The sequence below is a fragment of the Pseudorca crassidens genome, chromosome 16 (assembly GCF_039906515.1).
Source record: "Pseudorca crassidens isolate mPseCra1 chromosome 16, mPseCra1.hap1, whole genome shotgun sequence".
NCBI classification, from domain to species: Eukaryota; Metazoa; Chordata; class Mammalia; order Artiodactyla; family Delphinidae; genus Pseudorca; species Pseudorca crassidens.
Window position 1 is genome coordinate 28,280,623 of NC_090311.1, and position 20,841 is coordinate 28,301,463.

At 40.4% G+C, this 20,841-nt stretch overlaps 1 protein-coding gene across 3 annotated transcripts in view; it reads left to right on the forward strand.

Annotated features, from left to right (window-relative positions):
* The first annotated feature begins 248 nt into the window (after positions 1-248).
* DNMBP (dynamin binding protein) overlaps positions 249-20,841 on the forward strand; it is a 111,093-nt gene continuing 90,500 nt past the window's right edge. Inside the window, exon 1 of one of the 3 annotated variants that reach the window (XM_067709715.1) lies at positions 249-286. The gene's annotated coding sequence lies outside the window, so the exon portion shown is untranslated. Of the gene's footprint in view, positions 287-659; positions 1,044-20,841 lie in introns of those variants that run through there. The other 2 variants (XM_067709716.1, XM_067709712.1) reach the window with 2 other exon arrangements.

Below are 20,841 nucleotides of genomic sequence, written 5' to 3' on the forward strand. Positions count from 1 at the left end.
TATACGTTCACAGTGACAGACTTGTTCCATCTTCTTCAGCATCCCCCAGGTAGATCCCAGAAACTAGGCACAGAAATTCAAGCAACAAACCAAGCAGTGTGACTTTGAGGCCATTAATACACAAAAGGAATCCCGCGAGGATTCACGAACGAGTTAAAAGCGTGCTCTCAGCCCTGCCTAGTTCTTGCATTCTGCTGTTCGTTGCTCTTAAATTCTCAAAGGTGTCCTGAGAGACTTTCCTCAGAAAAAAATGAACAGACCGAAGTGAACGCCGAGTATTTGTGAGGTGATAAAGGAAACTGCCTCCGGGCAGCACAGAGGACCGCACCACCGGCAGGAACTGCATGCGGCTTCTCTAAATGGGATTTAACCCTTTTCTAGGTTGGAGCGGGAGTGTGGCGGTTGAGGGATCGGCAAGGAAGGAAAGGAGCTTTCGATCAGCGGGAGCTGCACGTAGAACTGAACGCTCCACGAGCAGCCAACGCTCGAGCTGCCCTAGCAGGGTCGGCGCCGCTCCGCCAGGTGCCTCAGTTTCCCAGAATGGAGGTCCTGGGGCACCGCCCCCTCTGACGTAAAGGGGCGGGCGCATCCAAGGCGGGCCGTCAAGGAGTGCGAGAGCTGGGCGGGCGTCTGAGGGGGTGGGCGCGCGGGTAAGGAGCGTGGCGCCCCCGGGCCGCGCGGGCCGCGCGAGGCGGAAGCTTGGGCGGGAGTCCGGAGGCGGGGCCGCCACGCTGAGTCACGCAGGATTGACCCGCCCGCCGCTTCCAGGGGCGGAGGTGACAGCGGGCCTGGGAGAGGCGGTCGTAGCTGCCCGCTGCGCCGAGGGACCGCCAGGCGGCGGAGAGCTGGTCAGGGGCCGGGCGAGGCCGGGCGGGGAGCCCGGGTCGCTGTCCGGGGACGGCGGGCGGAAGGGACCCGCGCCCCGAGGAACGCGCCGGGCGGCCAGGCCTGCGCCGCCCCTGCCCCGCCACGGCCGCTGCCCCGGCCGGGAGCCCCCGAGGGGCAGCAGGGCGCCGGGCCCTCGTCGGAGTTCTCCGGTCCAGGTCAGTCGGGCCCAGGGAGGTGCCGGGGAGTTGGAGGCCGGGGGGCCGGCAGTCAGAGGGATGCAGACGTGGGCTTTTTAAATGGTGTCAGGCAAGCCCAGGGCTCTTTTCACTGCACCACCCTGCCACTCCGGCAATGAGGCGGAATTTGAAAGCTGGAAAAGAATCCAGCATTAGTCCAGCCCCCTTATTTAACAGATGAAGAGATTCTTCAGGCTTGCACAGAGTCACATTCAGTCGGAATAGGAGTCCGTGATTCTGTGTCAGGGAGACAAGGGGGGAATGGCTTACCGAAGCAAGAGTAAGACCTGTTTGGCTAGAGATGCAGGTTTGGTTATGGTGGAGTTTTGTACACCTGCATTCCTGCCGCCGGTACTAATGTCCACCAGGCATCAATTTCTCAGAGTATTTAACCTTGAAAAGGATGTCAGTGCTGTCAGTTGAATAAAGGAATATTGGGGTTACAAACAGGCCAGGTCTGCTGCAAATTAGGTGCTGTGGGGAATGCATGGTGTATAGAGTTAAATTTTAAATGAAAAAAAACCCACTTTAAATGGAATCTCATTATCCTTTATTGTCTATGTCATTTATATTGATATAATAATGAAGGGCACTCACAACATTATTCTGTAATTGATAACTTGCCTTTAGGTCTATTTTTACAGTAATTCTTTTATAGTCATATGAACGTCTTGTGTTTAAACACTTTCATAATCACCGATGCTGTGGTATGTGGCAAGCCAGTGGTAGCACTAATATTTAGCGTTTGAGCATAGTTTAGCTTCACGTGTTTGTATAGCTGAAGTTACAGAACTGATTAATCTGTAGTTGTATACTGAAAAGTGAAGTACCTGCCAGCATACAGGTGTGGTTTCTTAGAGTTGGTGCTGCGTTTATTACTTTCGTAGCATAGAACAGATTCCAGGTGATGAGCAAGTTAGTTTATCCCCAGCACCTGTTTTTCTCTAAATTATTGAATCAAAGGACCTCTAAGACTACCTTCTATCTCCAAAGTTCCCTGATTTTTACGTGTTAATTTGAAACATATGTCACTCATTGTGTCAACGACACAAAGTTTTGAGAAAACATGTTTTTAAAAAATTCTGCGTGATGCATAGTGAATCTTCAAATTCACTGTTGTTCTCAACACTCCCGGTCACTTTATCATTATTGAGCTAACATAAGTGAAAAGAGATTTTTCAAATTACCTCAGTGTTAAATTCACTAAAGTCAGAGACTGGAATAGAGTGCTTTGTGTATGGTGGAGAATAGCTAAAATTTGGCCTGGGGATGGCGTCTGTGCAGCACACAGATAACTCTTGCAATAAGCCGAGAACATTCTGCCTCAGAAAATGTGATAAGATGTTTTTTATACAGTGTTCATATTGTGTGAATTTTCAACTGAGATACAATAATCTTCATAGACAATCTGTCCAAATATGTTCAAGTTATTTTGTCTTGCAGCCCCAAAGCAGAGCCTTTCCCATCTCTTGTTTCTTCTTTTCTGGGTCCTTTCTTCTTAGGGTCCCTCTTACCTCGAGAGACCCTTTCACATTCCTTTTTCATCCACATGAAAGAGGCAATTCAGAGCCTCTCTCAAGCACTGATTGAACTTACACTACTTTTTCTCCTCTTAAAGCACATGATAAATCATAATTCTTGAATTGTCATTTAGATCTCCTAAAAACTAAGAGTGGGTGTTCGTTTTTAGAACATAGTGCAAGACTCCATGAGGCTCTCGTTCTGAAAAAGGGTTAAATGGAATGTGTTTAGATTTTTATTTTCCCTAAACTTGGAGACTGCAATTTACGAAGCCTCCAGAGCCAGTAAACTCATTTCTCTCTGCCTCAGAAGGAAACCCTTTCTGCAGAATGCATAGTGAATCTTCAAATGCATTATTCTTCTCAACCCTCCCATTCACTTTATCAAGGTTGGGCTAAATAAGCAAACAGTGATTTCTCAAATTTCAGACACTTCAGTGATTGTTCAGCTTACAGGTACTTTTTAAATTTGGGGAACTTTTTTAAATGATAAAAGCAATTAAACTACAATGCAAATGGAGGCTTGCATACCCACTGCCAGGTATAAGGCTTGAATTTTTTCTGGGTTTATTATTCTGTCGTTTCTGAAGTCGGTTAATGTATTACCTACCCCACAGCATTATTACAAGATTATCTGCTTTGAAATTCTCAATTGTTCTTGATCTTCAGCTAAAGCATCCTTAAAATTCATTCAGAATACTTATGAAAAGTTTTAAACATAAATTCAATTAATATTAAATAATTTCTTATTATGCCTTGCTTAGGAAAACATCTGAATAAACTAATCTTCAAGATTGGATAACTTAGTCTCGTTTAGTCTCGTTGGCCAGGAGCTAATTATATCAGTCTCTTGCCTGGAAAGGCAGAAAGGTCTAAAGTAGCAGTCATGAAATCAGATCACAGATCAGCTCTGTGATGAAAGAGCTGTTAAACCAAGGCTCAACAAATAGTCATGGAGCACCTGTATCTGTTCTTGGTGCTGGGATACAGCTGTGAACAAAGCAGACGAAGCCCTGCCCTCATGCAGTAGGTATTCTGGTGGTGTGGAAGCAAACAGGAAATAAATATGTGAACGGATCATGGTCACACGATCGTAAGTGCTGTGGAGAACCTGAAGGAGGCGTAAGTGAGGAAAAAAGTGGGGCGGGGGGAGTACGCACAAAGTGCACAGTGGTCAGAGAAGGCCTCTACTGTAATCACTTTTGATCTAAGACTTGAGAGGAATGAGAGAGTGAGCAGGAGGCGGAGGGATGAGCAAGTTCCAAGCCCTGATGTAGGAGCATGTTTGGCATGTGTGAGGGATGATGAGGTCACAGTGGCCAGGCGGTCCCCACGTGGGCGAGGGGAAAGTGCAGCAGATGAGAGGTGGTGGGAGTGGGGAGGGGCACAGCCGTGTAGGCCGTTTTGTAAGGATTTTGGCCTTTCCTCTGAGTGAGGGGGGAGCCAGTAGAGGGTTTTGAACAGAGAAGCTTCTGATGACTTAATGTTTTAACAGGATCACTCTGGCTGCTGGGCCAGAGAGACAGAAGGGGGACAAGGGCACAGTCAGTAAGAGCTTGCCTTTCCTACCAGCTGTGTGAGCCTAAACCGCAATCCTCCTCTGGCCTGTGTTTCCTCATCTGTAGAATAACCAGGTGCTCTCTAGCTCTAGAATTTTTAGATTTTAAATAGTGTGGAATCACTGTGAGGAGGCCAAAGGATTGTATATGAAGAGGTTCTGAAAGTAAATAGTTTCAAAGGACATGAAAACTTGACGCCAGCAACGTGTCTTGAGCTGAATCACTCCTAATCAAGAGGTAATGGGGTCTTTTCAGTCAGGTTGTCAGGTCATGAGAACAAAAACACTGATTCGTGACTATTTTCCACTGATCCCTTTAGTACTCTGCTGATCCCTGAATTTTTCCCTTCCTGCTTGAAAAAGGATGAAAAGCTGTTACTCATCAACAGAGCTGGCAACCAAAGTTGCTTTTGTTGTTAGGAAAGTTGGAAACTTAGGGGAAGGAAACAATTCTAATTTTATTTTTATCATAGGTCATTTGAATTCTTTTTTAACATGCAAGGAGCCTAAAAGATTTCTTTTGTTTTTAATTCCCTTCTCCTCCCATTCACCTCATGCTTCACAGATGCTCATTTGAACACATGTAACGTTTCTTTTTGTCTGTATAGGATCTTGCAAAGTGGGGATATTTGTTTCATATGTATTTTAATTTGTAATGTATTTCATTTTGCTTCTTTTTTCTCTGAGTACTGTTTTTAAGATACACCTGTGTTTCTACATGTACATCTAATTCTTTGCTTCCAAATGCTGCATTATATTCCATGCTGTGTGTGAACCACAGTTTTACTTATCTCCTCTCTGTGTGATAGATACTCAGGTTGTCTCTACTTCCTACCACCACAAACATTGCTGCAGTGAGCATCTTCATACCGGTCCACTTATAAAGCTGTGTAATATACTTGTGGGATATACACTTCGAAGGGAATCACTGCGTCATAGGCTTGCATGTCCTGAATTTGATCAAACTGTGCCAGATTCCTCCCCACAATGGCTGCACCACTCTCTCTCCTGCCAGAAGTGTTTGAGGGGTCCTGTATCCTCATGTCCCAACCAGCACTCAGCTTTCTCTAGCTCTCCACCTTTTATAATCTCATAGGTGCAAAGTGATACCTTGTCATTTTTATTTGTATTTCTTTGGTTACTGATGATTGTGAGCATCTCTTATGCATATAGTTTCATCTGTAAATTACTTATTCCTGTCTTCTTCTATTGCAGTTACTATCTGTGTTGCTGTTGACTTGTGGAAGACAGTTTATAGATGTTCACTTATAGTAACTTTGCAGATATCTTCTCATATGTTAATTTTGTCTTTGTTGTCCTTTCATCAAGAAAAATTCTTAATTTCAATGTAATCAGGTAAATAAATTCTTTGGCTTAGAGTTTTTCAAGTTTTGTTTAAGAAGGCCCTCCCAGTCCGTAGGTCATTTCTTTAATTCATCTAGAGCCCACATTGCACGTGGTGTTAGATAGGAATCCAGCCCTATTATTCTCCATTTAATGAGCCGGTTTTTCCAATAACATATCCCCAAACCCCATGCTTTCCTCCATTACATTGTGGTACCCTCTTTCTCCTATATGGTTCCCATGGATACACCAGTCTAGCTCTAAGCCTCTATTCTGTTACATTAGTTTGTCAGTTCTTGCTCTGTTTTTTTGGTTTTTTGCGGTACGCAGACCTCTCACTGCTGTGGCCTCTCCCGTTGCGGAGCACAGGCTCCGGACGCGCAGGCTCAGCGGCCATGGCTCACGGGCCCAGCCGCTCCGTGGCATGTGGGATCTTCCCGCACCGGGGCACGAACCCGTGTCCCCTGCATCGGCAGGCGGACTCTCAACCACTGCGCCACCAGGGAAGCCCTTTGCTCTGTTTTTTATTGCTCTGATTTTATTACAGTGATTTGGTAATACATCCTCATGACTGGCACAAGTGCCCCATCTCTGTTCTTCATTTTTAAATTTTCTTAGCTACTTCTGTGCCATTGTTTTTCCATATAACATTTGGAATATGTTTATCAAGTTCCTCAAATTTTTTGAGGAATTTTTATTGGGATTACATTGAATTTATCAATTATTTGGGAGAGGCTTGACATCTTTTTGATATTAACTTACTTCATTCAAGAGTATGTAATGTGTTTCTTCATTTACTCAGCTTATTTTTTTCAGAATTTTTGTTTTATTTGGAAATAATTTAAAACTAACAGAAGAGTTCTAAGATTAGTGCAAAGAGCTCCTGTATATCCCTTACCTAGAGTCACCAGATGTTAGCATCTTGCCATATTTGCTTCATTACTCCCTCTCTTCAGTTCTGTGCATTTTGCTGACTCATTTGAGTTATTAGTTGCAGACATCATGACCCTTTACCCCTAAATACTTCATCAGTTCATTTCTAAGTCCTTTATTAGAACTTCAAAGTTTTCTCCATAAAGGTCTAAGAGTATATTCTTGGTTGAATTAATTTCTACTACTTGATAGTTTTGTTGCTATTGTGAATCATGTCTATTTCTATTACTGTTGTTTTCTAGTTAGCTATTGGTAGTTTAAGAGAAAAGGTATTGATTATTGTAAGCTGATCTTGTATTTCACAGCCTGGCTTCACTGTCTTATTCAAATAGTCTCCTGTTTTCTGTTGTTTCTTTTCCCCCATAGTTAATCATATCCTTTGAAAATAGTGATAGTTTTGTTGTTCCTTTCTCATCCTTATACTTCTTATTTATCTTTCCTTTACAGCACTGACCAGAACTTCCAGGACAGTGTCAAAACAGTTGCTATGCTAGTGAACATCTTTGTCTTGTTCTCAGTCTTAAAGAGAATGAGTCTAAAGTTTCCCCATTTCATGTAATGTTTGTTTTAGGTTTTAGGTGTACCTTTGTCAGGTTAAGGTGTTCTCCTCTGTGTATTCCTAGTTTACTGAGCATTTTCATCATAAATGGTATTAAGCCTTGTCAAATACTCTTTCAGGATTTGTCCTCCAAAGAAATAAGATGGCATCAGGAGGCTGCAACCCAAAATCCTAAGCTAAGCTTAAGCTTCAAGCATAAGAAGATTAATAAAAGTCTTCAATATTTTTGAACCCTATGTATATAAATTTATGGTAAACATCTCACAATTCCAATATAAGCTTATTTCACCGTTAGATCAGCTTTTCCCTCCTGCTTTGAGTCAGAATTTAAAAAGCTGTTGTGAAGAATGAGAGTGCCATATTCAGCATAACTGTAGTCGTCAGCATGATTGTAAATATAAGATATGTAAAATTATAGTTTCCTTACTCTGTGGATCACTCTCTGCTCCGGGTATAAATCTCACCTAAGTATATCTCACAAAATATTGACATGGTTCAGCAGGTAGCTCTTTAGCAGCCATAACTGCTAGGGTGTTGTGCAGTAGTCTCAGGGCTATCTCTTTTGGTTCATGATTGGGTTTTTTTTTTTTTTTTTTTTTAACTATTTTCCCCGAATTATAAAAATTATACCTCTTAATTGTAGAAAATTTGCAAGTAGAAATGCAAATCTTTAATCCTACCTTTTAGCATCAACCCCTGTTAAAGTGTTTATTTCTCTCTCTCTGATCTTTTTTTGGGGGGGTGGGAATAGAGGGGCTACTTTGTGGAGGAGGAGAATGCACCTAACATTGGGCTATATAATTGTGTATCACCCCTCCTTTTTCAGCCTTAGGCCATCAACTCTTGTTTGTCTTGCTTTGATTGATCTTCCAAAAAAAAGCAATAAGAAAGATATGATTAGCTTATAGGGCTGGGGTTACAGTTTGCTGATGACTTGGACATTTCGAACAGGCTGTGTGGGAGTGCCCAGGCAGCCCGGCCTCAGAGTATGCAGAAGTCATAGGCCACATGCCAGCAGACCGAAGACTAGCTCGGAGGAGAGGAAGGGGAGAAGTCTATTTGATGTCACTTTGCTTCAGTTCAGTTAGCACCTTCCTTCTTTAGACCACATTTGCATTCATCTTTCAGAAAATAAAAAGTATGAAGAAAATAGTTGTATTTATTTTCTTTTGACCCTGAAATAAACCCAATGCTGTTGTCTTGTTTTCCTAATCACCTTCTGCTAGTGTGATGACTGGTGAGGGAGTGTCGTAATAAATTGCAGGAAGTGACAGAATTTTTAAGGTAACATTCTTATCAGCTGGTAGATTCAATATCCAACTGCCCTCTCCTCCTCACTCCTCATCCCTTCACCCTGCTTTTTCATTTTGCCAAAACACCTGTCACTTCCTAAAATGCTGTTGTCTGCCTTCCCCATCCCTCACGGAGGAAGTTCTTCAAGGGCAGGAACCTTTGTTTCATTCACTGATAAATCCCAAGCACCTTTTAGCCTTGCCTGGTACATAGCATGCCCTCAACAGATGGAACCCACAAAATGAGTCAGTCTGTAAGGAGGCAGCTCTGTGATACAGAGAGGGGAACTCTTAAGGGAGGGATAAGGGAAGAAAATTCTCTTAGCCTCCTTTAAATGCATGGGTTCAATAAACTAGTAGAGTCCCCATTTCTTCCTTCACCTTGTAAGCGTAACTGTCAACCCAGCCACAGAGCTAATTTCTCTACATCTGTTTTAGCCGCTCCTGTGGGGTCTGTGGTTTCTGAAAGTGGCGTGTGAGTGTCTGTGTTGCTGACAAGCACATGGTGGGAGTAGGGCCCCAGAGAGAATAGTCACTGCTGACGTTCTAGCCGTGGGTTCTGGGCCCAGCACACACTCTGCATTGTTTTCATGAGGTGATTGATTCTCTTACGATAAATGATCTGTCCCATCAGCAGAAAAAGTTGCAGTGAATGTGCCGAGTTGTGCTGAACTCCCAGCCTCACACCCCGTGTCCTCCCGCTTTCTAGTTTATTCTTTCCTCCCATCCCCAGCCATGCAGAAACCTTTGGCATTTCTGTCTCATTTCTGGATCTGGTTCAGAATTGTCATGATGAATAGTCATGCTGCATATACCTGGTCACTTTATTGTAAAGCAAGGCTCAGTCATATGAAATAGCACTCTGTAGGGTGCTAAAGAAAAAAAAACTGGGTTGCCACAAATGCACCAAAATGCTGTCCTGGAGCCCAGTGCCATAGACCCAGTCTATCTTATGTAGACCATTGTCTGAGTCATGGCCCTGAAATACTACTTTACTATTATTTTGCTTATATTATTCTACTGCTTGACACTTGTTACCTGGCCCTCGAATCTGATCCAGACTGTCCATATATATTCTAATTTACTTCCATGTCCCTATTTTCTACTCTAATCAGATATGTCTCTTTTTCTTTCCTACAACAATATGATAGCATTAAGTATATTATTAATTATAATTATATGTCTTTGGTTTCACTAGCAGTCTGAATTCAAATGAAGGGAAAGGAATATAAAACAACAACAATAATATAATAACAGCAGCTAATATTTTAGCCAGTCATAGTACTAACTGCATTCCTATTTAATCTTCAGAACAATTTTATAAAGAACGTGCTGTTGTAATCCTCATTTTGCATATGGAGAAACTAAGGTACAAACTGGTTAAGAAACTTGCCCTAAAGTTTATGTTGCTGTTAAGTGATAGAACAGGAAATCAAACTCAAATCTATTTTTCTCCAAAGCCCACCCTCTTAACCAGTGTGCCATAGCAGGCCTCAGGTAAGCAGGTGACTGAAGAACAGGAGTGACTTATATGGTCACATGGTTATTGGTAGTTGTGCTTTTTTCATGTTTGCCGCACTACTCACCAGTGCTCTGTGAGATGTGAAGGGGCTGGGAGGATTTTGTCTGCAGCTGGGACTGCTCAGGGAGCTCCTCCCTGGATCCTATGTGATGTCGACTCTACAGTCAGAAATGGGTGGCACCTCAAAACAGGAAAGGCTCTGAAACTACAAATCCAGGTAGCATTCTTTGGCTTTTTGACCTTTTGCTAATAATGTATTTAAGATTTGCAAAAATGAATAAAGAACAATACAATAAATGTCCATGTATCCAACACTCAATTTAAGATGTAGAAAGCTGGGCTTCACTGATGGCGCAGTGGTTAAGAATCTGCCTGCCAGTGCAGGGGACATGGGTTCGAGCCCTGGTCCGGGAAGATCCCACATGCCGCGGAGCAACTAAGCCCGTGGGCCACAACTACTGAGCCTGCGAGCCACAACTACTGAGCTCGTATGCCACAACTACTGAAAGCCCGCGCACCGCAACAAGAGAAGCCACCGCAATGAGAAGCCCGCGCACCTCAACGGAGACCCAGTACAGCCAAAAATAAATAAAGTTAAAAAAAAAAAAAAGATGTAGAAAGCTAAGTTGGTTCCTGCGTTCCACCTCCCTTTGCCGTTTTGTAGATCCTCTGGTTCTAGCGACTTAGAAAACAAAAAGGATTCCCTTTTATTTATATATGACAACAGTACCATTACTGTCACCTAAAAAAAAGCAGCAGTAGTTCCTTAATATAATCAAGAAACTAGTCAGTGTTCAAAATTTCTGCCATTTGTCTCAATTTCTTAAACAATTGATTTGTTTGAATCAGGATCCAAGAAACGGCACCCATTGCATTCAGCTAATATGTTTCTTAAGTAGCTTTTAATTGATAAGTTGCCTTTCCTTCCATTTCCATTTGAATTTTTAAAAATTAATTAATTTATTTTTGGCTGTGTTGGGTCTTCGTTGCTGCCCGTGGGCTTTTTCTAGTTGCGGCGAGCGGGGGCTGCTCTTCATTGCGGTGTGCAGGCTTCTCGTTGTGGTGGCTTCTCTTGTTGCGGAGCACGGGCTCTAGGCGCAAGGGCTTCAGTAGTTGTGGCTCACAGGCTCTAGAGCGCAGGCTCAGTAGTTGTGGCGCACGGGCTTAGTTGCTTCTCGGCATGTGGGATCTTCCCGGACAAGGGCTCGAACCCGTGTCCCCTGCATTGGCAGGTGGATTCTTAACCGCTTCGCCACCAGGGAAGCCCTTCATTTTAATTTTTGATTATAGTTTATTTTATTAAAGAATTTTGTCATATAGTTTCCCACATTCTGGATTTTTAAAAATGGTTTGTGATGCAACCTTATTGTCCTGTTGTGAGTTAATTTACATTTTTGTTAGTCACTCTAGGAGGTTCCAAGTTATTCAGCCTCCATAAATAGAAAGGATTCACCAGCCCACATATAGCTTGGTCTGGCCCAGAGGTCATTTCCAAGGAGTCTTCCAAAATGTTCCAGGTGACAGGGAATGACATAATCAACAGCAGACCATCTCTATTTAAAAACATTTTGCCTCAGAAGGAATTTTATATCTTCTCTTTGGCAAGGCATTTTCGTGTTCCCTAGAGTCAGAGAAGAGAATAGAGAAGCGAGTGAGTGGTCTGGTTTTCTTCTTTTAGACGTGTCTGTTGCTTTAAGGATTTCTGGGGCTCAGTGCCAGAACCTCTTTGGGATATTATCGTCTTACAGTTTAGATCTGCTTATCAGGAAACAGAACCCCTGGAGGATCAGGTAAGAGGAGAGTGAGTTTACATTAAAACCAGACCTTTGTCAGTTCCTGTTGGGGGTCCTGTATTGTATTCTTGAGCATGTAGCCAGACTGTGGAGCATAATACTAATACGTATGGTCTTCAGACCTATAGTGTACATTACCTGGTCTTTTTGCTGCCACTGTCTAGATGTTGTTCAGTAATTATAATATCTGGACCACTGTAGACATGAAGAAGTCCAGTTTTTGTTTTGTTTCTCTTGTAGTCTTGCTGCCTTGACCTGCTAGTCAACTGTGATAATTCTGCAGGGTAATCAGTCAATATTAAAGTAAAAAGAATGAAAGTTGTTGAAATGTGACGCTATATTTAGCTTTATTTAGTGACTTGACGATTGTAAGAATAAAGTATCTCAATGTCAGTATTTTCATCTAGTTTTAAAGCCGAACAGTTAATAAACCAAGGCTAAAAATCTAACATAGAACGAGAAGGACATTTAATACATTTGTTACAGCCCTGCTTATACTTTTATTTTGAAATTAACTGGTTATCTTAAGTAAGAGGTTTGCTTTAATTAATAACAGTAAATTACTGGAAATCTTTGTGTTGAATTTTACCAGTATGTTCAAACTTTATTCTTTTTTTTTTTTAATATTTATTTGTTTGGCTGCACTGGCTCTTAGTTGGGGCACGCAGGATCTTCACTGCTGCATGCAGGATCTTTAGTTGCAACATGCGAACTCTTAGTTGTAGCATGTGGGATCTAGTTCCCTGACTAGGGATCAAACCTGGGCCCCCTGCATTGAGAGTGTGGAGCCTTAGCCACTGGACCACTGGGGAAGTCCCTCAAACTTTATTCTTATATTCCATAGGTGGGAATTAGGCTTGGTCAACATTCTCTTCTCGTTACTCCAAATACTTAAAAAGTAAAATATAATTATTATTCACAATAAAAGTGTCAGTCAGACACTGGCAAAAATATCAGTGATTTGCTAGTTATTGATTGCTCTTCCTTGCAGTGATCAGTTAACAAAAATAAGCACTTCATATTCACCCTGATCACAGGAAGCAACAGCACACACATGAGATAATGTGTTTGAAAAGCAGTCTGTAGATGTATTGTGTTCTAATAATATGTGTTACAAAGCTGTACTGCCTTGCAGAGAACTGCCAGTATTTTGATGAGGCTAGAGTTTAGGGTGTATGGTGGGTGGGGAATGTCCAGAAATGAGGCCAAACTTACGCATGGGGACCAGATCATGAAGAGTTTTGTACGATCTGCATAGGAGTTTTAGATACTTCCTACCAGTGATGGATGGGAAGCTCTTGTGAACTCCAAGCAGTAAAGAATTATGAGATTTTGTATTAAAAAACAGTAATCCTAGTTGCAGTGTGGAAAATAGAACAGAGGGAGATAAGACTGGTAGGGAACCAATTAGGAAGCTATTGCCATGGTCCCAAAGAAAAGACGGTGAGAGTCTAAAGTAGGGCAGTGGCAATCTTAAATTGTAAATGTCAAGCCAAAGAACAATTTTTCAAAGGTAGATGAGTTTGAAGGACTGAACGATAGTGTTAATGTTTTTCCTAGAAGTAGAGGGTTTTTTTAGAAGAGTAAATAAATTAATTTCATATTCCTCTTCTATCACTGGAAGGCATTTGGCAAAGGTTTTCTTAGACCCATAGGCAAGGATCTTGTAAGTGAAACTGCTGCCGAATCCTTGTGGGAATACACAGTTCATTTAGAGCTTAGCGTAGAAGGGGATGCCAATTGCTATGTCCTTGTGACCAGTAACAACAGTCACATTACTCCCCCTTCCTCTCAAAAAGACAGTAACAGTTTTGAGCAGTTAACCCCACCCAGAAGTTGCTGCCTCATCTGTATTATTGTTACAATCAGTCTGCAGGACGATGACAGTTCTCCTTCTCTTCCCCCTTCATCATCATCATCATCATCATCATCAGCACAATCCTCATAGGTGACATTTACAAAATACCTGAGTGCTTACTATTTACCAGGAAGTGTATTAAATGTTTTACCTATACGATCAAACTTAATCCTCATAACACACCATGAAATAAATTACTATTGTTATCTTCAGTTTACATATGAGGAAACAAAAGTTCAGAATGGTTTAAGTGACTTACCCAAGGTCACATAGCTTGACAACTGGCAGAGCCAAGAACTGAACCTAATTCTCTCTGACTTAATTCTGAGCTCTTAACTGTTATGAATGTAGTTATTACTTAATACAATTTAGTAGCAAAAATGATTTCTCATCTTAAATTTACTCCTTTATGTAGCCATGCCCAGTGAAAGTCCACATAATCAAACACTGTATTACCTACCCTCCATTTGCAGCTAATAGCGAGGACACATTTTTAAAACATAAGTACAGGAAAATCTTGGGGATGGGGCGGGGCAGAAATAGGGAGGCTATTTAAATTTCTAGCTTTTTTCAAGGCAGGATATCCATGTATGCCTTCACTATTTTTTGCTTGAAGTACAGCAGTTTCTGAAACAAGAGAGCCACTCAGTTTTTAAAATTGAGATATAAGTCGCAAATCATGAAATTCACCCTTTTAAAGTATGCGATTGAGTGGGGTTTTTTGGGTCTGTTACAAAGGTGTGCAATCATCACCACTGTCTAGTTCCAGAACATTTTCATCACCCTGAAAAAGAACCTTGTATTCATTAGCAGTCATTCCCCACCTATGAAAAAGATTTTGAGACTATCTATCCATAATCTCCTCTTTAACGCAGATGATGATGATAACAACAGTAATAATAATAACAGCTAACTCCTGTGTAGTGCTTACTATATGTAAGGTACTATTCTAAGTGCTTTATGTATACTAACAAATATAAATTTCACTGTGATCCTGTGAGGCAGGTTCTATTACTAAACCCATTTTATAGGTGAGGAAATTAAGGCACAGAGAAGTTAGGTAACTTGCCTCAAATCACGTAATTTTTTTAAAAAAATTATTTATTCTATTTTTGGCTGTGCTGGGTCTTCATTGCTGCGTGTGGGCTTCTCATTGAGGTGGCTTCTCTTGTTGTGGAGCACGGGCTCTAGGCGCGTGGGCTCAGTGGTTGTGGCACGCGGGCTCTAGAGCGCAGGCTCAGTAGTCGTGGCGCACGGGCTTAGTTGCTCCACGGCATGTGGGATCTTCCTGGACCAGGGCTCAAACCCATGTCCCCTGCATTGGCAGGCGGATTCTTAACCACTGCGCCACCAGGGAAGCCAAATCATGTAATTTTTAAAAAATTAATTTATTTTATTCCTTTTTTTTTTTTGGCTGAATTGGGTCTTTGTTGCTGCGCGTGGGCTTTCTCTAGTTGAGGCGAGCGGGGGCTACTCTTCATTGTGGTGCACGGGCTTTTCACTGTGATGGCTTCTCTTGTTGTGGAGCACGGGCTCTAGGTATGCCGGCTTCAGTAGTTGTGGCACACGGGCTCAGTAGTTGTGGCATGTGGGCTCTAGAGCACAGGCTCAGCAGTTGTGGTGCACAGGCTTAGTTGTTCCGTGGCATGTGGGATCTTCCCAGACCAGGGCTTGAACCCATGTACGCTGCATTGGCAGGTGGATTCTTTTGTTTGTTTGTTTGTTTTGTGGCAGGTGGATTCTTGACCACGGCGCCACCAGGGAAGCCCACATAACTTTAATATGGGGTGGAGATAGAAGATAAATCCAGATAGTCTGGCTTTGTAATCTGTGCTCTTAATTATTCTTTGTGTTTTAAGCTGATTATCTTTGTATTTGAAAATTATATGAAGACCTTGAAAATACCATGCTAAGTGAAAGAAGCCTGTCACAAAAGATCACATATTGTATGATTCCATTTATATGGAATAGGCAAATCTTTCTGTCTATAGAGACGGAAAGTAGATTACAGGTTGTCTAGGGATGGGATGGATGGGGAGATTTTATGGAGGGAAATGGGAAGTGACTGCTAGTGGGTATTGAGTTTATTTTTGAAATGATGAAAATGTTTTAGAATTGATAGTGGTGCAGATTGCACAACTCTGGGACTTTACTAAAACCTATTGGATTGTACACTTTGAATGGATTAATTATATAGTATGTCAATTATAACTCAGTAAACCTGTTTTTCAAAAATGATATGAAGGACTTCCCTGGTGGCACAGTGGTTAAGAATCCACCTGCCAATGCAGGGGACACGGATTCAAGCCCTTGTCCGGGAAGATCCCACTTGCCATGGAGCAACTAAGCCTGTGCGCCACAACTACTGGGCCTGCACTCTAGAGCCCGTGAGCCACAACTACTGAAGCCTGCTCGCCTAGAGCCCATGCTCTGCAACAAAAGAAGCCACCACAATGAGAAGCCCATGCGCTGCAACGAAGAGTAGCCCCCGCTCACTGCAACTAGAGAAAGCCTGTGTGCAGCAACGAAGACCCAACGCACCCCCCTCCAAAAAAAAAATGATATGACGATAAGTGACCAGGATGATTTACCTTGGAATACCTTTTTGTCTTCATCTGGAAAAAAAATTGTTTGTATATACACACACACACACACACACACACACACACACACACAAACACACTTTTCCCCCTTGTATTTGGGGGTGCTCAGTTACTTAGAACCAGTTCTAATTCTAACAAATATACTTGCTTATTTGAATATTTCAGGTGCTCCCAAGTACCTAAAATCAAAGCCCAACCTTCCTAATGTGGAAATGAATCCTGTGAGATCCTGTATAGCTCTGTGTGAAAGAGGAGCATGATCATTGGGAATATGAATATATATTTTGATATATAACTTAAAGTAGTTCAGTGTGTTAACTCATTAATTCTGCAACTATTTATGGAGGGCCTGCTACATACCAAGCAGTGCTCTAGGTGCTTGATATACATCGGTACATAAAATAGACGAAAAGAATCCCTGCCCTGTAGAGCATGTAGGAGATAGGGACTAATTCTGTAGGCTTCATAGAGGAGGTATCATGAGTTGGGTCTTAGAAGATAATAGTTTACCCAGATAATAAGGGTTATGCATGTTTGATGGAAAAGTGAAGTGCTCAGCTGATCCAGTCAAAACAGCTAATATCACACTGTGTCCTTTTTTTTTTTTGGCTGTGCAACAGATAACTTCAAAATCTCAATGGCTTATTACAACAACCATCTGCTTTCGTTTTCATAGGTTTGAGAGGGCTGAGATTTGTAGGTCAGAGTAAAGGAGGATAGACAGCAGCAAATGGATATAGGGGCAGGAATCTTCTTGGGGATTTATCTCAGGTCTTTGGCCAAGGGCTGGGCTGGGCATGCACAGGGCAAGCTTCTGTGAGTCCTGAGTCAGAGTTGCTTCTGTGGGGCCGAGAGCTGAGCAGAGATACCTGAGGGTGCACAGTGCTCAGAAATATTGGATTTATAGTCCGGCCAGAGTAGAGAGACCTTGATGAGCACTACAGGCATTCCTTTGAGACCCCAGCTAGGACAACTTTAGGAGTAAGAATAATACCTACAATAAATGCCATACCTTAAGACTCAGGACAAAACCCAACCTACATGATATAAAACCAAGCCTAATAGGATCAAGAGGATCTTCCTGTAGTTTAACTGAATGTCAAAACAAAATTCAACACACATTAAAGGAACAGTATAATCCAGACCATCTATAACATATCATACACAATGTATATCATACAATAAAAATTACTAGAATACAAAGAAGTGAAAATATGACAAGCAAAAATGTGACACATACTGTAGAGGAAAAAATATAACTCATTGTGTGATGACTGAGATAATAGATTTAGCTCATGAGGAATTTAAAACAGCTAATGTAAATATGTTCAGATATTTAAAAGAAGAGATGGCCATAATGAATGAATAGATAGGGACCATCACCAGAGAAATGGAACTATTAAAAAGAGCCAAATGGAAATTCTGGAATTGAAAAGTACAACAGCTAAAATAAAGATTAACTGGATAGACTTAAAAGAGCAGGAAGGATACTGCAGAAGAAAGGGGCCAATGAACTATAAGACAGATAAATAGAAGTTATACAAGCTGAAAAGAAGAAAGATTGGGGACGGGGAGAACAGAGCTGTAGTGACAGTGAGACAGTATCAAGTAATTTAGCATGTCTAATTGGAATCACATAAACAGAGGAGGAAAGATGAAGAAATATTTGAAGAAATAATGACCAAGATTTCCCCAAATTTAGTCAAAAACATCAACCCATAGATCCCAAACTCTTAGTGAACCTCAAATATGGTAAATATGAAGAAAACTACACCTAAACACTTTGTAGTCAGCTGCTGAAAACCAAAGGTAAAAAAAAAATTCTTAAAAGTAGCCAGAGAAAAAAGATATTACATACAACAAAGAATGACAGCTGACATCTCATTTGAAATAGGCAGAAGACAATAGGACAACATCTCTAAAGTTTGAAAGAAGAAAAATAAAACCATGAATTCAAAATACTATACTAAGCAAAAAATCCTTGCAAAATGAGAGTAAAATTAAAATATTTTCAAATTTGAGCAGATTTGTTGTCAGCAGACTTATACTGCAAGAAATGCTGAAGGAAATGATACCGGGAGGAAACTCAGATCTATAGAAAGGAATGAAGAGCACTAGAAATGGTAATTGTACAGGCAAAAGTGAAAGACTTCTTTTCTTTTCTTAATTTATTTAAAGGACAACTGATTGTTTATAACAAAAATGGCATTGTATTATGGGATTTATAATATATTGCATTAATTATCTATTACTCTATAACAAATTTTCTCCAAAATTAATGGCTTAAAACACTAAATATTTATTATCTTACAGTTTCCGTGGGTTGGGAATTCAGGAGTGGCTTAGCTGGGTGGTTCTGGCTCAGGGTGTGTCACAAGTTGCCATCAAGATGTTGGTGGGGGCTGCATTCATCTGAAGGCTTGTCTGGGACCCTAGAATCTCCTTGCAAGATGCTTGCTCACATGCTTGTTGGCAGGAGGCCTCAGTTTTTTTACCATGTGGGCTTCTCCATAAGCCTACCTGAGTGTCCTCACAACCTAGTCTTGGAAATCACACACTGTCGCTACCACCTCATTCTGTAGGTTAGAAATGAGTCACTAGTATGGCCCACACTCAGGAGAAGAGGAGATAGGGAGTAGTATCAAAACATTTTTGCATCTACTTTAAAGCTACCACAAATATGTAGAAATAATATATATGGCAACAATAACACAATGGACAGGATGGTGTGGTAAATGGAATTATACAGTTATGTATCTCATACATTGTATGTACAATGGTATAATAGTAAATGTAAGTAGACTGTGATAAGTTAATGATGCATATTGCAATCCCTAAAACAACCACTTGAAAAATCCAGTGGTATAAATAAAAGCCACTAGAGGAACTAAAATGAAATACTAAAAAATATTTGATTAACCCAAAGAAGGCAGTAAAGAAGGAATTAAAAAATAGGACAAATAGAAACAAATGCAAGATCAGTAATTACATTAAATGGTCCAAATATTTTAATTTAAAAGTATAAATGATCCGACTTAACAACTGTCTAAAAGAGATGCACTTTAGAAATTCAGAGAAAGACAAATAACTATGTGATGTCACTTGTATGTGGAATCTAAAAAAAAGCCAAATGCATAGAAAAAGAGTAGAGTGGTAGTTTCTGGGGCTGGGGGGTGGGGGAAATGGGGAAATGTTGGTCAAAGAGAACAAATTTCCACTTATAAAATGAATAAGTTCTGGGGATCTAATATACAGCATTGTAACTATAATTAACAATACTGTATTATATACTTGAAAATTGCTAAGAGAGTAGATTTTAAATGTTCTCACCACAAGAAAAGAAATTGTAATTATTTGAGGTGCGTGATGTGTTAACTAACCTTATTGTGGTAATCATTTTACAATATATATGTGTATCAAATCATCACATTGTACATGTTAAACTTGAACAATATTATATGTCAATTATGTCTCCATAAAGCTGGGAGGAAAGAGAGATGTACCTTAAATATAAAGGCATAGGCATGTTGAAAGTAAAAAATAATAATAAAAAAATAAATAAAAAGAAAAATGTATACCAAGTAAACAGTAAGCATGAAAAGCTGGCATGGCTATATTAATGTCAGAGAAAGTAGACTTTAAGGTAAGGAGATAAAGAGGGACATTTTGTTATGATAACAAGGTCAGTTTATCAGGATGATAGAAAAACTCAAAATGTGCATTTACCTAGTAACAGATCTTCAAAATACATGAAGCAAAACTGACAGAATTAAAGAGAAAAACAAATCCCAATAAGTTAGGGATTTAACATTCTTTTCTCAATATTAATAGAGTAAGTAGATAAAAAATCAGCAAGGGTATATATGAGATGAAATAACACCATCAATCTTCTCAACCTAACTGACGTTAATAGAACACCATTCTCAACAACTGCATTCTTTTCAAGTGCACATAGAGCGCTCACTAATATAGACCATATATGCCAGGCCATAAAGTATCTCAATAAATTTAAAATAATATAGAGCATGCTTTCTGACCACAGCAGAACTAAACTGGAAATTAATAACAGAAAGATCTCTGGGTATTTGAAATATTTGGAAAGTAAATGTCACCCTTCTAAATAACCCATAGTTAAAAGAAGAAATCAATGGGAAATTAGGAAATTTTTAGCTGAATGAAAGTGAAAGCACTGTATCAGAATCTGTGTAGCTAAAGCAGTGTTTAAAGGGAAATTCATAGCTTTTGATGCTTATATTAGAAAAGAAGAGGGGTTGAAAATCTGTTATCTAAGTTTTCACAGGAATGAGAAGAACAGAGTAAACCTAAAGTTGAAAGAGGGAAATAACAAAGATACAATAATAGAGGAAGAAATCAATGAACTAGAAAACAAACAATAGAGACATTTAGCAGAGTCAAAAGTTGGTTCTTTGAAAAGATGAACAAAATTGATACACCCCTAGCACAACTAAGAAAAAAGAGAAAACAAAATTTCCAATATCATTATAGATCATACAGATATTAAAATCTTAATATAGGAATATTTTGAACAACTTCATGCAGCAAATTTGACAGCTTGGATTAAATGGACAAATTTCTTGGAAAAATACAACTTAACAAAATCAGTACAAGAAGAAATGAAAAATTTGGGTAACCCCATATGTGATAAAGCTATTGAATTTTTAATGAAAAATCTTTCCTTGAAGTTCTCCAGGCCCAGATTATTACAGTAACAAATTCTATTAAATATTTAAGGATGAAATAATACCAATCTTACACAGACTTTTTCAGAAATTAG